The 21,361-nt window shown below is 43.2% G+C and overlaps 1 pseudogene across 1 annotated transcript; it reads left to right on the plus strand.

The window, feature by feature from the left end:
• The first annotated feature begins 234 nt into the window (after positions 1 to 234).
• LOC147504947 (protochlorophyllide-dependent translocon component 52, chloroplastic-like) lies at positions 235 to 20,846 on the plus strand (annotated as a pseudogene). Its single transcript, XR_015193154.1, has 5 exons — positions 235 to 389; positions 19,680 to 19,847; positions 19,966 to 20,142; positions 20,246 to 20,443; positions 20,654 to 20,846. The product of XR_015193154.1 is annotated as a protochlorophyllide-dependent translocon component 52, chloroplastic-like (transcript).
• Positions 20,847 to 21,361: the final 515 nt, after the last annotated feature.

Raw genomic sequence — 21,361 nt, forward strand, 5'->3', positions numbered from 1 at the left:
AGTGACTCTACTTACTTGCATCTACACTGCGGACTTCACTCACGGGTAATGCGTTAGTCACTAGGAGTGCTTTGCCTACAACACTAATCTTGTTAATACCTCTGTGCACATAAATTTTAATGGACCGATTCAGGTTATAAGATTTCCGGGATTACCTCGATGCAACAGTTTGATTAACCTTAGCGAAAAAAATATGCAGTCAACACTTCCAAGAAGGCGTGTGCGAAATGTTTATCCAAGTCTTGTACAAAACAAGATTCTTTGGTTTTGGCCAAGCACCGACTCTCGATACAAAGATGTTGCAACAAAAAAGAAAAACCACCTTACATCCCAGAATTAGATGATCCATCTTATGCATCTCCGATGGGAAATAGAGATATTCCATATGGGTATGTAATTTGTATCAGCCTAATACATGACCACTAAGACGACTGGTGGGTTCTGGGCTGGGGCAACATAACGGAAGAAGACGAATGAGCACGGGGTATAGTCCGCGGATAATGTGAAGGCCCCGGACTCTAGAAGTACGAGAAGATCAGTGGAGTTACTATGATTTGAGGCAGATGTTGGATAGGGAAAGAAAGAGCTAGAGCACAGTAGCCAAGACACGATTTCTGAGGAGACATGTGGACGGTTCCAAGACGTGGGACATGGAAGGAGATCATGGAAATAGAAGAACGGTTAGAGAAGATGGGAGCGGTTAAAGAGAGAGGGCGGTTAGGAGGTATATAAAGAAGAGAGAGATAGAAAAGAGAAGGAAGAGAAAAGGAGAGAAAGAAGGAGTTTATAGGTTGTAATTCTGGACAACACATTTGGCGCCGTCTGTGGGGAACGAGAGGAAAGCATACGATCAAGCGATTGCTAAGAAGAAGGTGTGAAGATGGCAACCATAGTGAAGAAAACAAGAGGGAGACCCAAACAAGTGAGGACTGAGGGGGCTGATGATGAAACCAGGAGTGTGGAAATGGAGGAGATGGAGGAGTTGGAAGAGGAAGTTCCCGAGGTTGCGGGGGAAGCAACCAGGCTGTTACAGGAGGAGATAGGAAGGTTGAGAAATGAGAATGACAGTCTGAGGAGAGAAAGGGAATCCACACAGGGGGAGGAGGAGATAAGGGAGCCAGAAAATAGTGAAGTAGAAGGCCAGCATGAGGAAGTGCGTCATAAACCAAGAGGCGATACGGGGGAAAGTATTACCATGGAGATGGTCCAGCGATGATCGAAAAAACGCGAGAGAAATGAATCGGGGCGGAGAGGGAAAGTCAAGTGGTGGTGAAGAAGGTGGTGGCTGGACTCAATCAGAATCCGCTGGCCGATGCAGTCTGGAACGCCGAGGTACCCAAGCGATTCGCGTAACCAAGATTCGAGAGATACGACGGGAAGGGGGATCCTGCGGACCACTTGCACCATTTCAGGCAATAGATGCCGTTGTGGCAAGAGATTAAATATGATGGGCTCCGTTGCATGATGTTTCCCGCCAGTTTGAAGGGTGGAGCGTCAGACTGGTATTATAGGTTGGCATCGCGGAGTATAACTAAGTTCGAGGAGTTGGAGCAAGCATTTGTAGACCATTTTATCCATCAGAAACGAAGGGTAGTGGATATTACAGATCTATTTAACGTCAAACAGAAGTCCGGCGAGACACTCAGGGAATTCTTGTGTAGATTTAAGGAGGAGACCCTAAAGGTGGAAAGTCTGGACAAGCACACCGCAGTCATTGCTTTCCAGCACGGGCTGAAGCCGGGAACCAGAGTCCACGAATCTGTATCCAAAATTGAGGTTACAACGTTGCATGCGTTGTATCCGAAAGTGGAGAAGTACATCCGCTATGAGGATATGTTGCAGAGAAATGCTAAGGAGCCGAGGAAGTCAGAGAAGTCAATACAGAGTGTAGAACAGGAAGACCGGAAAGACAAAGGGAAGGCTGCGATAAGAGAAGGGGGAGCCTATAGAGAGGCGGCACGCAAATCGGAGAGAGGCAGAGATCAAGTTAGGAGGGAGATCCGCGAATGAAAACCATATCGCGATGTAGAGTCCACACCGTTGAACAAACCATTGGACGAAATCTTGCCACTGATTAAAGGGATGCAGCATTACGAAGGTCCGCGAAGCATACCCAGGGAGATAGAAGATAAGCCATTTTGTGCTTACCACCAGATCAGAAATCATACTACAAATGAGTGTTTCGCACTGCGATGGTTGATCGAAAGAATGTTAGAGAAAGGATTGTTAAGGGAGTTTATCAAGGAGATACACCCGATTGACGAGCACCGGTAGTGGCGAAATATATTAGGAACAATCAATGTCATATATAGTGGGGAGACAATGGGGAGGAATGCACACAGGGATAAGGTGCGGAGGACTGCCAGCTTACAGCAGATAAATGAGGTTTCGTGTGTTCCGCGACCAGTGCCAGGGAACGCCCTAGGAGACGAAGGATAGAGTTCACCCCGAAGGATCTGGAAGCAGTAACCGCGCCTCACACGGATGCATTGGTGATTACGGTAGCAGTGGGTAATTATATGGTGAAGAGGGTTTTGATAGATTGTGGGAGTTCGATGATTTTATTTAAAGGCGCGATGGAGAAATGTGCATCGAGCGGGCGGATGAAGCCCCAAGAACAAATTTGTTTGGATTTAATGGCAGCAGAACCGAGCCCATGGGGGAATTATTATTACCAGTAACGGCGGGATCGGTGACGGTATTCACTCGGTTCATGATAGTGGACGCCGCTTCACAGTATAATGCAATTTTGGGGAGAAGATGGATCCACGAAATGAAAGCGATTCCATCCACATACTACCAGGTGATCCGCTTTCCGACTAATGGGGGAACGTATGAAATAAGAGGGGACCAGGTCGCGGCTCAAAATATTCACCAGGTGGTGGTTAAAGAATTGACCCGCGCACCAGAGAAGGAAGTGGAGGGGGAAAGCGAGTCCCCAGCATAGCAATTACAGACTGCGATGGCTAAGGGAGATGGGTCTGTGGGAGGAAAGACCTTGGACGAGACTGCGACCGTGAATCTGGGTGAGGGGGAAGAGGAGAAACTGGTGTCTGTTGGGGCTGAGTGGCCAGAGAGTTGGAAGGCAAAGTTAGTTGATTTGTTAACAGAGAACAACGATGTTTTTGCGTGGTCGATTGAGGACTTGATTGGTTTGGATCCCGAGTTTGCGTGTCACAGGCTGCACATGAGAGTAGAGGCCAAACCCGTCCGACAAAAAATGAGAGGAATAAGACCGCAGTATGCAGAAGGGATAAGAGAGGAAGTGCAAAGATTGAAAGCCGCGAGGAATCATCCGAGAGTGTCAGTTTACGAATGGCTCTCGAACATCGTTCGCGGTACCAAGAAAAATGGGAAGGTAAGAATGTGTGTTGATTTTACTGATGTCAACCAGCAGTGCCCGAAAGATTGTTATCCTATGCCGCGGATAGACGAACTGGTGGACCGAACGGCCGAGTTCAAATTTTTCTCATTCATGGACGCCTCCATGGGGTATAACCAGGTGGTAATGTATGGCCCAGACTAGGTGAAGACCGCGTTCATTGTCGAGGGAGGAGTGTATTGTTACACCAAAATCCCTTTCGGACTGAAGAATGCAGGGGCAACTTTTCAAAGGGTAGGGGAGAAGATGTTTGAATGCAAAATCCGGAGGAGTATGGAAATATACATAGATGATATGGTAGAGAAGAGCATGACTGAGGAGGAACATCTGGGGCGATTGAAAGAAACCTTCGCGATATTGCGAAAATATAGGCTGAGGTTGAACCCTGAGAAGTGCACATTTGGGGTGACTTCTGGAAAGTTTTTGGGATATATCGTCACATACCGCGGAATAGAAGCCAACCCAGACCAGATCAGAGCGTTGGTGGAAATGCAATCGCCCCAAAATGTGAAGGAGGTTCAAATGGTTGCGGGAAGAATTGCGGCCCTCAACCGGTTCATTTCCAAGTCGTCAGACAAGTGTAGACCGTTGTACCGACTCTTGAGAAAAACAACTGACTTTCAGTGGACCAGAGGCATCGCGAGCGAAATTTCAAAGAGTTGAAGATTTATTTGGGAAAGGCTCCTATTTTGTCGCGACCGGGGCAAGGGGAAAAGCTGTATTTGTACTTGGGGGTGTCAGAATATGCTATTAGTTCTGTGTTAATAAGGGTAGTGGACAAGGCAGAGAGGCCGGTGTATTTCCAGAGCAAAACAATGTTAGACGCAGAGACCGATCTGACAAAAAGTTGAAAATTTGCATTGGCCTTGGTGTTTTCTGCGTTAAAATTGAAGCCTCACTTCGATGCTCATTCTGTGGTTGTGGTGACTAACTTGCCTCTCAAACAGGCGTTAAAAGCGGACAAATCAGGGAGAATGCTGAAATGGGCCATGCTGCTGAGTGCATATGACATTGAATTCCAAATCCGGACAAAGGAAAAAGCACAAGCTATGGCAGAGTTTTTGGCAGAGTTCCCCGCCGAAGACCCAACTTGGGGGGACAATATGATTATGGAGCAGGAGGGAGAAAAGCTGTATTTGTACTTGGGGGTGTCAGAATATGCTATTAGTTCTGTGTTAATAAGGGTGGTAGACAAGGCAGAGAGGCCGGTGTATTTCCAGAGCAAAACAATGTTAGACGTAGAGACCAGATACAGCAAAGTTGAGAAATTTGCATTGGCCTTGGTGTTTTCTGCGTTAAAATTGAAGCCTCACTTCGATGCTCATTCTGTGGTTGTGGTGACTAACTTGCCTCTCAAACAGGCGTTAAAGGCGGACAAATCAGGGAGAATGCTGAAATGGGCCATGCTGCTGAGTGCATATGACATTGAATTCCAAATCCGGACAAAGGAAAAAGCACAAGCTATGGCAGAGTTTTTGGCGAGTTCCCCGCCGAAGACCCAACTTGGGGGGACAATATGTTCATGGAGCAGGAGGGAGAGATCAAGCAAGATGTGTTAGACCCATGGGACATGAGAAATGGATGGAGGGTATTCACAGATGGGTCCGCAACGGACACAGGAAACGGGATTGGAGTGGTGGTAGTCACCCCGGAGAATAATCGACTTGAATTATCGATGAAGTTGGGCTTGCGGCTTCAAACAATGAATCGAGTATGAAGCGGTGATAGGCCGGGCTAGATTTGGCCGCGGATCACAGGAGTGAAGGAGGCTGGCGGTGTATTCGATTCCAACTTGGTAATTTGTCGATGAATGGAGAATTCGCTGCCGATGCCCCGATGGCAAAGTACCGAGGTATTACTGAGGAAAGCGAGTGAGTTTGGCAAAATCTGGTTCGGCTCATTTAGGGCGCGGTGAAAATAGACATCTTGTCGTTGGCATATGTAGCCGCGGTGCTTCTTCGGTCCGAGGGCGATCAATTGAGGTCGGGGTGTTAAGCAAGCCAAGTACCTCGTGTGAATGCCGAGGTAGGAATGACCATGAAGGAAAAGCGAGGTGGATAGAGCCCATAAAAATTTCTTATTGGGGAGAGAGATCGAGGATAGACGAGAGCGAAGGAGAATGGAGCAGGTATCCCAAAGATACATTTTAATGGAAGGAGACCTGTACAGACGGAACGTCAGTGGACCGTTGTTGAGATGTTTAGCTTCGCGTCAGGCGAAAGAGATCTTGGCAGAAGTTCATGAGGGGGACTGTGGGAGCCATTCGGCAGGAAGAACGACGGCGCATCGGGTGTTGTCCTAGGGGTATTTCTGGCCACACCTGAAGAGAGAAGCGACCGAGTATGCTAAGAGGTGTGAGAAATGCCAGAGATTTGCACCACTGATACATGCACCCGCTGAGCCTTTGCACAAGGTATATAGTCCTTGGCCATTCGCGATGTGGGCACTGGATATTGTAGGACCGCTACCGATTGCCAGTGGTAAACGAAGGTATATGCTAGCAGCGACTGATTATTTTACCAAGTGGGTAGAGGGTGTGGCACTCCAATAGATCAAGGAGGAACAAGTGAAGAAATTCCTATGGGAAAATATAATATGCCGGTTCGGGTTGCCACACACCATAATCGCCGATAATGGGACTCAGTTTACGGGTGGGAAGGTGCGAGAATTCCTCCAGGCGTTCAAGGTAAAACAAGGATTCGCGGCTCCTTATAACCCAGAAGGGAATGGGCAAGCAGAATCCTCCAACAAGACAATCATGGATAATCTGAAGAAAAAACTGGAGGATAAAAAGGGTTCATGGGTGGACGAGTTAAATCATGTGCTGTGGGCATATCGAACTACACCGCGAACATCCACTCAGGAGTCGCCATTTGCCATGGCATATGGGGTAGAAGCAGTGATTCCAGTAGAGATGGTGGCAGCTACAACCCGGACAAGAGCGGTGGAGGAGGGGATCAATGATATGGTATTGACCGCGGATCTGAATCTCAGGGAGGAGAGGAGAGACGCTGCCCGCATCCGATTGGAAGAATATCATAGAAGGTTGCAAAGACAATATGACAAGAGAGTGAGGCCTCGACAGTTCCAGGTAGGGGATCACGTTTTGAGGAGAGTAACATCGTCAACTAGGAAGGAGGTGGACGGAAAGTTAGGGCCTAACTGGGAGGGACCTTATACTGTGGCAGAAAAGGGGAGCACATGAACATATCGGCTGCAGACACTTTAGGGAAAGGATATCGCGAGGCCTTGGAACATCAGAATGTTAAAAAGTTTCCATGAGTGACAACATGTAATGTGTGGGAATCAATGGCCAAGGCAGCGGCCTCTAGTGATGTAGCGACATTTTATTATAATGTTTAGAGTATAAAATTTATCAATGAATATAGTGTCATTTTGCCTATTTGTTTGCTGCGTTGTTAATTGCAAGGGTGTAGAGAAATTGCCCATGGATGATGAGGTCCCACTTTAATCAGGGGCAAACCGAGTTGCCTTCGTCATTTGTTTTTCACGGTACCGGACAGAGATATAAGCGGGGAGCCGCCCAGCGGACCTGAAGGTCCAAATCTGACTTGGGGGCAAATTGAGTTGCCCTCAATCGAGCCCATCCCGAGATAGCGGGAGCCCTTCTCGGACAAAGAGGTCCAAATCTGACTTGGGGGCAAAATGAGCTACCCTCAATCGAGGAGCCCATCCGAGATAGCGGGGGAGCCCTTCGCTGCGACAACGAGGTTAAGTATCCAACATGGGGGCAAACCCAGGCCCCCCAAGGATCTTCATGTAACGAGTTTAAGTTAGGGCAATTGAAGCGAGGGGTGAAAACGCGGTTGTATAGTATGGTTCAAACACGGTGCCACGCGAAATAAAAAGAAGAAACTACATGAAATGGATGGTTAAAATGAAAACATAAGTGTGAGCCGGCTTTGGGATCACCCGGAAATCTGAGGACATAAAGTACATACAAAATGAGTGAGAACAAAATATGGCTAGGGCTAAGCGAACACAAAGAAACAATCTCTAGTTTAATGTTCAGCAGCAGCGTCTTGTAAAGTGGGGTTCCTAGCTACGTCTTTATAAGGAGAACCTTCAGATATTACCACCACCGCGTCTTCTGCCATGGAGCCAGTGTTGAGATCACCCGCAGGGGGCGGCGAAGAGGCCATTGAAGGACCAACCTCTGGAACAGGGGCCGAAGAGGGCGAGGGGAGTCTCCCAGCAGCAGAGAGATCGTCGAGCTGACGCTGCAACTCTCTGGCTATCTTCTTTTCAGCCAAAACCCGAAACGATCGGACGCGAACCTTCAAATTGCTCGGTTTAAGCAGGCGCCGCCTTTGTGGGCTGTCTTCTCCCCCCATCTTGGCTCGCAGCTCGAGACAATTGTTGATTGAAGGCCTCCTCCGCGGTCCGGTGAAGCTTATGGGATTTAAGAGCGGGCGAAGCGAGCATTATCGCGATCTTTCTCGGGCGCTCATATCGTATTTTCCGGACCCGGGCCCATGAATTTCTGCTTCACCGCCTCGAGTTTCCGAGTGGTAATCGGTCGGGACCCCAGGATGGCGTAGCCTACATCCGAGCTTCAATTTGTACACAAAGGAGACGTTAAGTATCTTATCCACAAAAAATACCAAGATAATAGGGGACTAAGACATACCTTCTCCCAGCCGGTATAGATGGCAGCGCGGTGGGCAGCGAAGGTCCCAGAGTCGCCATAGGCTTGGTCACGAGGTAGATGGGGGCTGAAGAACAGAGTGGCAGCGACTGCAGCGTTATCCAGAGCTGAGTCGCGGGTGGTGACCGCCCGATCCCTAGCTTTGAATTCAGGGCGCCAAACCTCAGGAGCGACTGGGGCAGTTTCCTTGCCTGGACGACGAGTAGAAGCCGAGGGCCGCGGCAATACTGGTGCGGGAGCACAGGGGGTAGAGGAGGTTCCCGCCGTTCTGCTTCTCTTGGCTGGTGGGCTCTTGGCCGCGGAATCAGATTCGCCCTCTTCTTCGTCACTGTCCCACAATTTCAACTTGGTGGCATCCATAGCTGGGGTGGTGGGGGGAGTAGGACCAGCAGCTTGAAAATCGTCCTCCCAATCAGCGATGGAAGAGTAAGGGGCCGGGGCACTGTGGGTGCTGTTTGGAAAGGTTTCAGAGGGGCGTTGAGATTGTTGAGTGGCCGCAGCCCGTTTGGCAGCAGCTTTGGAATGGGAAATCTTCTTGGTATATCCCCTCTTCTTGGGTTTTGGGGCAGCCTTGGCAACCTTTCTTTGGGAGGAGGTAGACGGTAGAAGGGGCCTTGGTACTTGCCAAAGTCTTTGAGAGATGGGTCCGAAGAAGAGAGGAGTGCCTTTCTCCGGATCGATACCTAGAACTTCCTGCTTGATCACTTCCCGTCGCGAAGATTCCCCGGAAGATGGCGAAATTGACAAATCAAATATAGGCCGGAGTGTGAGTCCGGTCTCCAACCTGTGACCATGCAAAGAACATTGGGGTGAGCGATGGGAATACTTAAAAAGAAAACATAGGCGGGCGGTCCATACTTACCGCTCGAGAGAAAATGTAAATGTCTCAGAGATACTTCGATTAGGAAGGTCGTGGATAGGAAGCTCCGGACACATACAAATGGATAGTGGTGCCACACTTTGTCGGGAAGAAGTGATGTTGAGAACAAAGGACTTCTTCGACGACTCTGAAGGATTGGTAGCCTATACTACCGAATTTGGTACTCTTCTTTAGGTAATAGCGGGAGATCATGTCGCGGAGTTGGATGGTTGGGGAGTTGGTTTTGTTATAGAAATTAGCGGCGTACATAACACGCCAGAAGTTGCCAATACCCTGACACGGTGGGATATTGATGAAATGGTTGCAAACTTCTACGTCTAATAGGGACAGAGGAAACCGAAGACCGGCCACGATTTGCCCTACGGTAGCGACAAGAGCGCCTGGCCGAGGTTTGACCAAGTGTGGGAAGTGAGTAACCCCGGGCACATGCTCCAAAATCACATCATCTGGGATACCATAAGCCGCCTTGACCGCAGCCAAGTTGGGTCGGCGGTAGTGTGAAGGGGGCGGAGGGAGTTTGAACGATCTCCCAGACGTGGAAGGGATAGCGACTGGGGAGTCTGAATCTGAGGCCGCGGACTCAGATCTCTCAACAACAGGGCTACTGGATCTGGAGGAAGGAGAACTAGATCTAATGGATCTGGCGGCGGAGGTGCTTGCCGACTCAGAAGCCGACATGATGCAAATTACACTAGTCGTAGAATGGAAAAGATGAAAGAACTAAGCTACGCAAATGGAAGAATCCACAAAGCACTAGAGAACAACCAAACCAATGGTATAATAAAAGTTTGAGAGATAAAGGAAAGAAGAAACGAACTGATTCTGAGGCGCAAGAAGCAAAGCAAAGAGATTAGTAAGAATCAAATCAGGAGCAAAGGCAGTAGAGATTCACCGAGAGGAAGAAGGAAGATAGGAAAGCCAGACGATCCCAAAATGAAAAACAGAGAGAGGTGAAGTTGAAAGGTTTAAGTGAGAAGAAGCAAAAGGGAGTGAGAGAGAAAAGGAAAGGTTGGAGAGAGAAAAGGAAGGGTTTGAACGAGTTTCGAAGCGGTAGGGGTAGAGCAGTAATTTCCAAAATACAAAAATCGAAGAATCAGAAGGAGGGGCCAGCAGGGGGTGACACGTGGAGGGGCTAAGAACGAGGCGACAGGTTCCGCACGCTATCATAATTGCTAGAGGCGTGCGAGGCACGCGAGGGGTATAGATCTCTCAAATCAAAGTCAGGAGAACACGTGGCCTTAAAGAAAGGACCCAACACTGGCTAACCGGACCCCTTCTTCTGGCTTGGTGATGGGCTCTAGGACAGGTACCAGAGATCCGCGGCTTCAGTTGGCAGAAAGTATCTCGGACCCCGAACTAAGGGTTCGAGGACCGAGAGGGGGCATCTGTATCAGCCTAATACATGACCACTAAGACGACTGGTGGGTTCTGGGCTGGGGCAACATAACGGAAGAAGACGAATGAGCACGGGGTATAGTCCGCGAATAATGTGAAGGCCGCGGACTCTGGAAGTACGAGAAGATCAGTGGAGTTACTATGATTTGAGGCAGATGTTGGATAGGGAAAGAAAGAGCTGGAGCACACTAGCCAAGACACGATCTCTGAGGAGACAGGTGGACGGTTCCAAGACGTGGGACATGGAAGGAGATCATGGAAATAGAAGAACGGTTAGAGAAGATGGGAGCGGTTAAAGAGAGAGGGCGGTTAGGAGGTATATAAAGAAGAGAGAGATAGAAAAGAGAAGGAAGAGAAAAGGAGAGAAAGAAGGAGTTCATAGGTTGTAATTCTGGACAACACATAATTCCTGATATGTAATTTGCTTTTTCTTTTACTTTCGGAGAAACTAGATCTTATAATTAGCTGAACACGTCTGCCAATAGCCTAATACACTATGACCCTTTTAAACAATTAATAAAGTGGCTTACTTTCTTCTATTCATTCATCACTTATATAGAGTTTTACATTGTGTATGAGATCCTATAATTTAGGAAGCTCTGTACAAGATAACTACTGAAAATATATCTATGATATCCAAGATACTGGTGAGAATATATCCAAGATCTCTAGCTTATCCATACATAGGAGGTTCGTCAATACTCCCCCGTAAACTTGGCAACATGTTGACGAGTTTGGAACGTAAAAAAATCAAAGCGTTGTCTGGAAAAACCTTTGGTTAAGATGTCTGCAAGTTGGTCTTGGCTGGACACAAAAGCAACTCGATGGGTACCCTTTGCAACTCATTCTCTAACAAAATGATAGTCTAATTCAATATGTTTTGTGCGAGAATGAAAAACTGGGTTGGCAGCCATGTAAGTTGCACTAAGATGTAATGGAGAACATGTAACAAATGATGCTAGCCACGTCAGCTCAAGGCAGTTACAACAGAATCAGAGTTAGTTAGGAATAACATAATGTCAGAATCAAAATTAGTTAGGTGTAACAGAATGTCTAGTTACCAGTTTATGTAGTGATTGTAAAAGTAGTATAAATACAAGAACTGATGTAATAATCATAAGTTTTTCAATTCAATCTTTAGTTTTCAGAGTATTACTCATTTTCTTCTTTATGGTATCGGAGCATTTGCTCAACAGCTTAGATCGATCCTCAAAACTCTAGTCATTTTTTTTGTTAATCAATTCAATCAAATCATCAATCAAATTCATTATTTTTGGGTAAATTCTCAAGAAATTCATCAATTTCGGGTAAATTCTCAAGAAATCTTTCATCAGAATGACGAGAACGAATCAAGTCTCTGTAAACAACCAGATTCAAGGTCAGAATATCAACAACAACAATCAAATTCAAGGTGATGCTTTAAATCAAATTCAAGGTGATGCTTCAAATCAAATTCAAGGTGATGCTTTTAATCATGGGGTTGCTTCAAATCATGGTTTTTCATCAAATCCATTCAACACAGTGAGTTCTTCATCTATGATTCAGAATATATCCAACTTTGTTACTATCAAACTTACTAGAGAGAATTATATGCAATGGTGTTCTGTGTTTATGCCTATTTTACGTACTTTTAATCTTCTTGGAATTGTCAATGGAAATGAACCATGTCCAAGTGAGTTTTTGAATGATTGGAATGGTAATGTTACATCACAAATGAATCCTGCTTATGCTGATTGGGTTAAAAGAGACCAGATTCTACTTATTTGGATCAATGCAACACTATCTCCAGAGTTGTTGTCTTACGTAGTTGGAATACCAACTTCACGTGCGCTGTGGATCAATTTAGAGAAAAGATTACAAGATTACAAGATATGAAAGGCTCATGTTAATCAGTTGAAAGGAAGTTTACAAGATATGAAGAAAGGAGGTTTATCCATTACAATGTATCTGCAAAACATTAAGCATATTGCTGATTCCTTAGCAGCGCGCAGCTGGATCACCTCTTCAAGATGATGATCTAGTGTTTCATATATTGAAACGGTTGCCAAGTGAATATAAGCCTCTTACTACATCTATAAGAGTTCGCTAGCAAGAGGTTAATTCTGACGAGTTACATGGTTTATTGCTTAGTGAAGAACTGTCTATTGAGGATATGCATTCTAACACTCAATCTTCAGTAGGGTAGGGAATCGGGTTGGGTTTGACCCAAATGTGACCAGACCCGAACCCGAATAGTTCGGGTATGAGTCGATTTTTATATCCGTTTATTTATTTGGGTTGGGTTTGGGTTCAGGTTCGGATATGTTTTTCGGGGTTTTTTTTTTTTTTTTTTTTTAATTTTTAGTGTTATCCGATCGGGTTAATCGGATTCGGTTGGGTTCGGGTCGGGTTCAGATATTAAATTTCGGATATAATCGGGTTTGGGTTCGGATATTATAAAACTATTCGATTCGATTCGATATAGCCATATCCGACCGATCCCGCCCCTCTCCTCGTCTCTCATGCCTTCTCCTCAACAACTCGAATCGAGTTTCAATACTTACAACGGGGAGGTTATAATAACAATGAGGTTCTTTTCAAGATAACGAGGGTAACTATAGAGGAAAACCAAGTAATTTCAGAGGGAACGATAATTTTTGAGGTTATAATACTCAAAGCAGAGGCGTTATAACAATCAAGGAAACAGAGGCGCTATAACAATTAGGGCAACAGCCTATTTGTCAAGTTTGTGGAAAGATAGGTCATTTAGCAATTGATTGTCACCATAGGATGAGTGCATGCATATCTTTGGAAAAATACCACCGACTAAATTAGCTATGATGGCCGGTTTTGAAGAAACAAATTGAAACTTGCATCTTTGGATCTTCTTATGATTCGAGACCGAGGATTTTATGATTCAAGATCGCTTTTCGGGAATTATGATCACGGGACCTTCAAACTATAATGACTATAATGATCAAGGTAATAGTTTCAATCCATATGAAGATAACAATGTTGGTTATGAAGGAAGTCATCCTACTGTCAACTATGCATCATTTCAAGGAACTAATCAGAACACCAACTATGCTGCTCATCATCCCAGTTCCTCTTCTCCAAATTGGATTGCTGATACTGGAGCATCTCATCATATCACTTCAGATCTTTCTAATATTCAATTAGCATCCGATTATAAAGGCAAGGAAAAAGTCATGGTGGGAAATGGCCAAGGTTTGCACATTTTACACACTGGATCCTCTTTACTTACTCCTACCCATACAAATGCATGTTTTAAAATGCATAACATTCTTCATGTTCCTCAAATGACTCATAATTTACTTTCAGTTCATAAATTTGTCAAAGACAACAATTGTTCTCTTACGTTTGATTCTTCTGGCTTTACTGCGAAGGACATTGCCACTCAGAGGACAACGTTCCGAGGAGGCAAAACTGAAAATGGCCTTTATCCTTTCACCTTCAACACATCTGCTTTACAATCTACTTCACCTTCAGCCTTTTTGAGCACTAAAGCCACCTTTTCTACATGGCATCAAAGGCTTGGACATCCATCATCTGCTATTCTTCATCAAGTTCTTAATCAAAATAAGTTGATGATACAACATTCTGAGAAATCAAGTTCTTTTTGTAATGATTGTCAGTTAGGGAAAAGTCATAAAATTCCTTTTCAGTCTGCTGTTTGTAAAACAAGTTGTTGTTTACAAATGCTTCATATCGACTTGTGGGGACCTTCTCCTATCATTTCAATCAATGGTTTCAGATATTTTGCTACTATTGTTGATGATCATACTAGATTCTGTTGGATTTATCCTCTTAGTTCTAAATTTGAGTTCTATGATATTTTTGTTTCATTTAAATTGTTTGTCGAAAAACAGCTTAACTCTCCTATCAAATGTGTTAGAACTGACTGTGGTGGTGAATTCACCAGTCACAAATTCTTATCTTTTCTTACACAACATGGCATTCAACATCAGTTTTCATGTGCATACACCCCTGAACAAAATGGCACAGTAGAAAGAAAACATAGACATTTATTAGAAATTACACGAACTCTATTAGCTCAGTCCAATCTTCCTCACTCATTTTGGCTTGATGTAGTTCAAACTTCTTCATATCTTATTAATAGACTACCTTCACCATCCCTCAAGAATCTATGTCCCTGGTAAAAACTTTTCAATCATGTTCCTGATTATTCCTTTCTTAAATCCTTTGGATGTAGTTGTTTTCCTTGGATGAGACCATATACTAAGAACAAGTTTACAATGAGAAGTAAACACTGTGCTTTTATAGGTTATAGTTCTCAGCATAAGGGCTATAAGTGTTTAGATCTCATTAGTAAAAAGATTTTTGTGTCCAGACATGTCATATTCAATGAAGCTGATTTTCCTTTTAAATCCCATAATTTATCCTCTACTAGTTCTAATTTAACTAGTTCTACTTGTTCTGATTTCTTCTTTAAATCTCCTCATACTCATTCTATTCCAACTAGAACGTCAACTCTTTCATCATTTTCAAATTCCCAAACTTCCAATTCAAACACTTCCACCACTTCTCCTCCTATTAACTCTCCAATCGATGACTTAAATTATCATGCCATGAGAACAAGGTCTAAACCTGGTCTAACCAACAAACATCCTCTGAAACTTGCACTGTCTACTACACTTCAAAAACTACCAGTCACTCCAACCACTTATAATCAAGCAGTCAAGGATCTACTTGGAGAGCAACAATGGCTGCAGAATTTGATGCTTTACAAAGAACTAAGACTTAGATCTTAGTACCACCTCATCCTACTCAAAATGTCATTGATCACAAGTGGGTCTTTAGGCTTAAGCAGAAGCCAGATGGTAGTATTGACAAGTTTAAAGCAAGAATGGTTGCTAAGGGTTTTTATCAGCAATCAGGCATTGATTATACTGAAACCTACAAATCCCAGCTAAGCCAACCACTATAAGAATGCTCATATCTGTAGCAGTGCAGAGAGATTGGGATATAAGGCAATTGGATGTTACAAATGCATTCTTGCATGGTCATTTACAAGAGGAGGTTTACATGTCACAGCCAAAAGGTTTTATTGATGAAGAAAAATTAAACCTCACTATGTCTCCAAGCTTCAAAAGTCAATTTATGGTTTGAAACAAGCACCTCATGCTTGGTACCAAGAGTTAGTTCAAGCACTTCTCTCTCATGGCTTTACCACCACTAATGCAGATCCATCTCTATTTGTAATATTTCTCAACTCAACTACAACTTACATCTTAGTGTATGTTGATGATATTCTGGTTACAAGCAGCTCAAAGTCATATTGTGAATCTCTGATTAAACAACTTAGTGTTACATTCTCTATGAAAGACCTAGGTTCATTGCATTTTTTTTTCTGGGAATGGAAGCAAAAAGGGATTCAAGAGGTCTGTTTTTATCTTAAACAAAGTATACTTATGACTTGTTAGAAAGAGCCAAAATGACAGAGGCTAAACCTTGTTCAACACCTTGCTCTACTTCACTCAAATTGGATCCATACAGTGGAGAGTATCTTGAAGATCCAACTGAGTATAGATCAATTGTGGGTGCTTTGCAATATTTAACTTGGACTAGGCCAGATATTTCTTTCTCTGTGAATCAAGTCTGCCAATATATGCACAAGCCTACTACTAATCATTTCACTGCAGTTAAAAAAATATTGAGATACTTGAAAGGTTCAGTTGACAAAGGACTTCATTTCACAAGAGGATCTTCACTTCTGACAGCTTTTTCTGACGCAGACTGGGCTGGCTGCCCAACAGATAGAAGATCTACAACTGGTTTTTGTATATATTACGGTTCTAATTTGATCTCTTGGTGTGCAAAGAAGCAGACAACTGTGTCATGTTCAAGTACAGAATCAGAGTATAGAAGTTTGGCCTATACTGCTGCAGAAATCTACTGGACCTATATCCTCTTGAATGATCTCAAAATTCCATTATTGAAACCTCCATTACTCTGGTGTGATAATATTTCTACTATTTCTTTATCTAATAATCCAATTTTCCATGCTAGAACCAAGCATGTAGAAGTGGATTATCACTATATCATAGAATTAGTCACCAACAAACTTCTGGACATCAAGTATGTGTGTACACAGGATCAGACTGTAGATGTGTTCACAAAAGGTTTGGCTACCACAAGATTTCAAGAGTTGATTACCAAGCTTTTAGTGAGAACATCTCCCTTCAGCTTGAAGGAGGGTAATGAAGAACATGTAACAAATGATGCTAGCCACGTCAGCTCAAGGCAGTTACAACAGAATCATAGTTAGTTAGGAATAACAGAATGTCAAAATCAGAATTAGTTAGGTGTAACAGAATGTCTAGTCACCAGTTTATGTAGTGATTGTAAAAGTAGTATAAATACAAGAACTGATGAAATAATCATAAGTTTTCAATTCAATCTTTAGTTTTCAGAGTATTACTCATTTTTTGCTTTAAGATTATCACAATAGATAACTGTTGGAGAGTGGAGTGGAATGCGCAAGTCTCGAAGAAGATGTTAGACCCAAATAGTATCGGCACAAGCATATACAAGGGCACGCGTTTCAACCCGACGGAGCGAGAGATCCGTGGGTTGCTTTTTGGTGACCAAGAAATTAAGTTGGAACCCAAAAAATAGACGTAAAACCAAGTAGTAGAGCCGCCGATGCGGGTAACCATCCCAATCTACGTCAGAGTAAGCAACAAGCTTTAAAGGGTCAGGTGAGCGCCGAAGGTATAATCCATAACCAAGAGATCCTTTAAGGTAACGAAGGACTCGTTTAGCTGCAACTAAATGTAAGTCACGAGGGCTGCTCATGAATTGTGCAAGGTGGTGAACAACAAAGGCAATGTCAGGTCTTGTGAGCGTCAAATACTGAAGAGTACCAAGAAGATGACGGTATTCAGTCGCATCTAAAAGAGGGTCTCCACTTAACGATGATAATTGGGTACGGGCTGCAAGAGGTGTGGAGCACGACTTACAATCTAACATTTTGCTTTGACAGAGCAAGTCAAGTGTGTATTTAGTTTGGGAAAGATGAAGACCATTGGCATCACGAGTGATTTCTAATCCCAGAAAATAGTGCAAATCACCGAGATCTTTAATCTCAAATTCAGCCCCTAAGGTTGCAATAAAAGATTGTAATTGTTGAGTAGAATTGTCTGTTAACACGATATCATCCACATAGAGAAGAAAAATCATTACTGAGGAACCATTATGATACATGAACATTGAGGAGTTAGCAGTGCTTTGAACAAAGCCACAAGAGATCAGAAAAGAGCTTAGGAGTTGAAACCAAGCACGGGGAGCTTGTTTGAGGCCATAAATTGCCTTGTGTAATTTGCAAACATGATGAAGACGTTTGGGATCAACAAAGTCTGGCGGTTGTGTTATAAAAACTTTTTCAGAGAGGGTGCCATGCAGAAACGCATTCTTGACATTGAGTTGGCGAAGTGGCCAAGAAGAAGAGACAGCCAAGCTTAAAACAGTGTGAATGGTTGTTGGTTTAACAACCGGACTAAATGTTTCGTCATAATTAATTCCTGGTTGTTGGTAACAGCCCTTGGCGACAAGACGAGCTTTAAGACATTCAATGGTACCATTAGATCGCCATTTAATTTTGAAAACCCATTTTGACGGGACTTTGTGCTGACTTGGATGAGGCGGAACAAGTGACCATGTGCCATTTTTCAGCAAGGCATTAAATTCCTCATTCATTGCTTGGCGCCAATGTGGTGATTTTTGTGCTTGAGAGAAACATGAAGGTTCCGTCTCTTTGGACAATTGCATAGAAAATGCTACATGAACGGAATGTCGGGTTGCAAAATTAGCATACTGTGCTGGCTTGAAAAGTTAAACACCAGCCTTTATTCTGGTGGTCATATGATGCTCTGTAATTAGTGGTGGAGCAGTGGATGAAGAAGGAGCTGGAGCAGATAATTCAGGTGTTGGGGATGGAGTAAGTGATGCTTGTGAGGGAGAAAATGGTGCTGGTACTGGTGAAGTATCAGGCGATGTTGGTGGTGTCTCTAAATGTTCTTCAGTGAGTGGAAACTCTAAATTTGATGTTGGTACAGAGAGAGGAGACGGTGGTGATACCTCTAAACTTGTTGGTGGTATATGAAGAGATGGAGTCTCCTGTGCAGTAATGATTGGAATGATTGGAATGATTGGAATGAAGACCAAAGAAGAATAATCAGGCACCACTACTGTACTAGATGAATCGGTTGAAGCTGTTGTATATGAGAAGTTGGATTCATCAAATACCACATGACGAGAGATGTATAAGCGCCAAGTAACCGGATTCAAGCATCGAAACCCTTTGTGACAAGAGCTGTAACCAAGGAAAACACAAGCAGCAGATCTAGGCAATAATTTGTGAGCAGCATAATCTCCAAGATATGGATAGCATGCATAACCGAAAATACGTAAAATAGAGTAATATGGGGTGGAATCGAACAAAGCGAGGAATGGAGATTTGAAGTGCAGAACTGGTGTTGGTAACCTGTTTATTAAGTATACAGCAGTGCAAATCGCCTCAACCCATAAAGTGAGAGGAATACGAGCAGTAATCATCAAGGTGCGAGCCATCTCAGAGATATGACGGTGCTTTCGTTCTGCAAGACCGTTCTGTTGGGGTGTGTGTGGGCATGAGAACTTGTGATGAATTCCTTTATTGGTGCAAAAATGATGGAAAGACGAGTTATCATATTCGCCACCCCCATCACTTTGAAAACACTTAATGGTAGCAGAAAATTGATTCTCAATGGAATTAAACAAGTGAACAAAGTGACTGAAAACTTCAGACTTTAGTTTCATGGGAAACACCCATGAGTAACGAGTAAAATCGTCAATAAAAAGCACATAATAACGGTAGCCAGAGACAGAGGAAATGGGAGACATCCAAACATCACTATGAATTAAATCAAATGGTGTAGTAGTACGATGTTCATGAGTAACAAAAGGAAGTCGTATAGACTTTCCCATGGCACAGGCCTTACAAAATTGACATTGACTAAAGGAAAATGCACCTAAACATTTGTTATTAAATAATTTTTGAAGAATAGAAGAAAGTAAGCCACTTTATTAATTGTTTACATCGTGTATGAGATCATATAACTTAGGAAGCTCTATACAAAATAAGAGAATATATCTATGATATCCAAGATACTGAGAATATATCCAAGATCTCAACTATATCTATGATATCCAAGATACTGCCTGAGAATATATCCAAGATCTCTAGCTTATCCAGACATAGAAGGTTCGTCAATACCTTTCTCATGGACCCTGCTTCTTATCTCTTTTTTAAGTACATACACATTAACTGACTAGAACATTGGAATTTCTAGGTACGAAGTTCTGATTGAAAATCTCATGGATCCTTCTCATGTGCCATATGCACATTATGGAATAATGAATGTTACTAGGTACGAAGTTCTGATTGAAAATCTCATGGATCCTTCTCATGTGCCATATGCACATTTTGGAATAATGAATGTGCCAACTGACAAATCCAGATAAGCCCTTCTCTTACTTATGTTTTGGCGCTGAAAGGTTATAGTAGATAGTCATCACTTTTTAAGATTATATTCGTATATGTTAAGCCCGTCTTACTAATAAATGATGTCCTTGCACACCTAAGGCTGACAGAGAAGGAGGGAGGCCCATGGAGATAGAGGTAAAGAAATTAGATATAAATGGTTTCTTTGCGCAGCAAGAGAGGGGTTACCAATGAGGTTTCTTTGCGTATTCTATGCAATGCCAAAATCTGCGGCAAATACTGGATATGCGTCTTCAGGGGGTATCAATGAGGTAAAGCATTTAGTTTGCAACGAGCTAATGAGGTTTATCTATTGAAGTTCCATCATTTTTACCTTGTATATCCAGATTCATATTTTACTTTTGGTTTGTTTAGGAGACATCAGAAAATGTAAAAGCACGATGGTTTCTTTTGATCTTTATCTGTGTGCCTGTTAGCCCTGGTAACAGCAGATTGATATGGTCCTTTCCGAGAAATGTTGGAGTGTGGATTGATCAAGTAGTTCCCCGATGGATGTTTCATGTTGGACAAAACTTGATTTTAGATTCTGATCTGTATCTTCTCCACTTGGAGGTAATTTTGTACTCAGTATCAATTATAATGGTTCATAGCTTTCAAATGAAATGGGAGGATCATGCTTAACGGTATAGCTTCCAAATGAAATTGGAGGATCATGCTATCTTTTATAAGGGATTGATATTTGTTTGTTAAATACTCAGTAGTATTGATATTGATATGAATGACAGCTCGTGTTAACATTTTCTCTTATTGTGTTTCTTATAGGAGCGTAAGATTACTGATATTGGCCCTTCCAATTGGCAAAGGGCATGTTTTGTTCCGACCAAAGCGGATGCTCTTGTGGTTGCCTTCAGAAAGTGCCTAAGAAAATACTCAGGTGGTCAAGTTGATTTTGGTACCAAATACAGCGGTTTACTTCCCCCATCTCCTCCTAAAGAACAGTTAATGGACAGGTAATTGTCTCCAACATGAAGGATATAGTGTGAACACATTCATGCTAAGTCACCACTGCAGATATGTCATATTGTTGGAGTTATCCCTCACATGAGGAGAAACAAAAACAGAGAGAAATGGGGCTTAATTCGGCATCGCGACATGTCGAGCGCCAGCGCTCGAAGGGCGACTGCGTGCTCGAGAGTTACAAGATTTTAGGCTCGACCAGGCTCAAAGGGGGCCCATTCGCTCGAACTCCAAGACGTTGAAGCGCCAAAGCCAGCCCAATATTTGTGGGCTTCGCTACAAGAATAATGAAATTTGGTTTTTGGAGATAAAAACCAAAATCAAGGTTTTGGAAAACCTAACCTAATAAGTCAGAAGGATTGAAATCCAGACTAAAACAAAGAGAGAGAAACCCAATCTTGAAAGCTATCAAGATTGAGAGATAACCTTTACAGAGATACAACCCTGTAAAGAGATAAGAGTGATCTAGCAAGGTGAGAGACTGAAAGAAGAGATTGTAATCTTCTTTCCCAC

The sequence above is a fragment of the Coptis chinensis genome, chromosome 4 (assembly GCF_015680905.1).
Source record: "Coptis chinensis isolate HL-2020 chromosome 4, ASM1568090v1, whole genome shotgun sequence".
In the NCBI taxonomy this organism is placed as follows: domain Eukaryota; kingdom Viridiplantae; phylum Streptophyta; class Magnoliopsida; order Ranunculales; family Ranunculaceae; genus Coptis; species Coptis chinensis.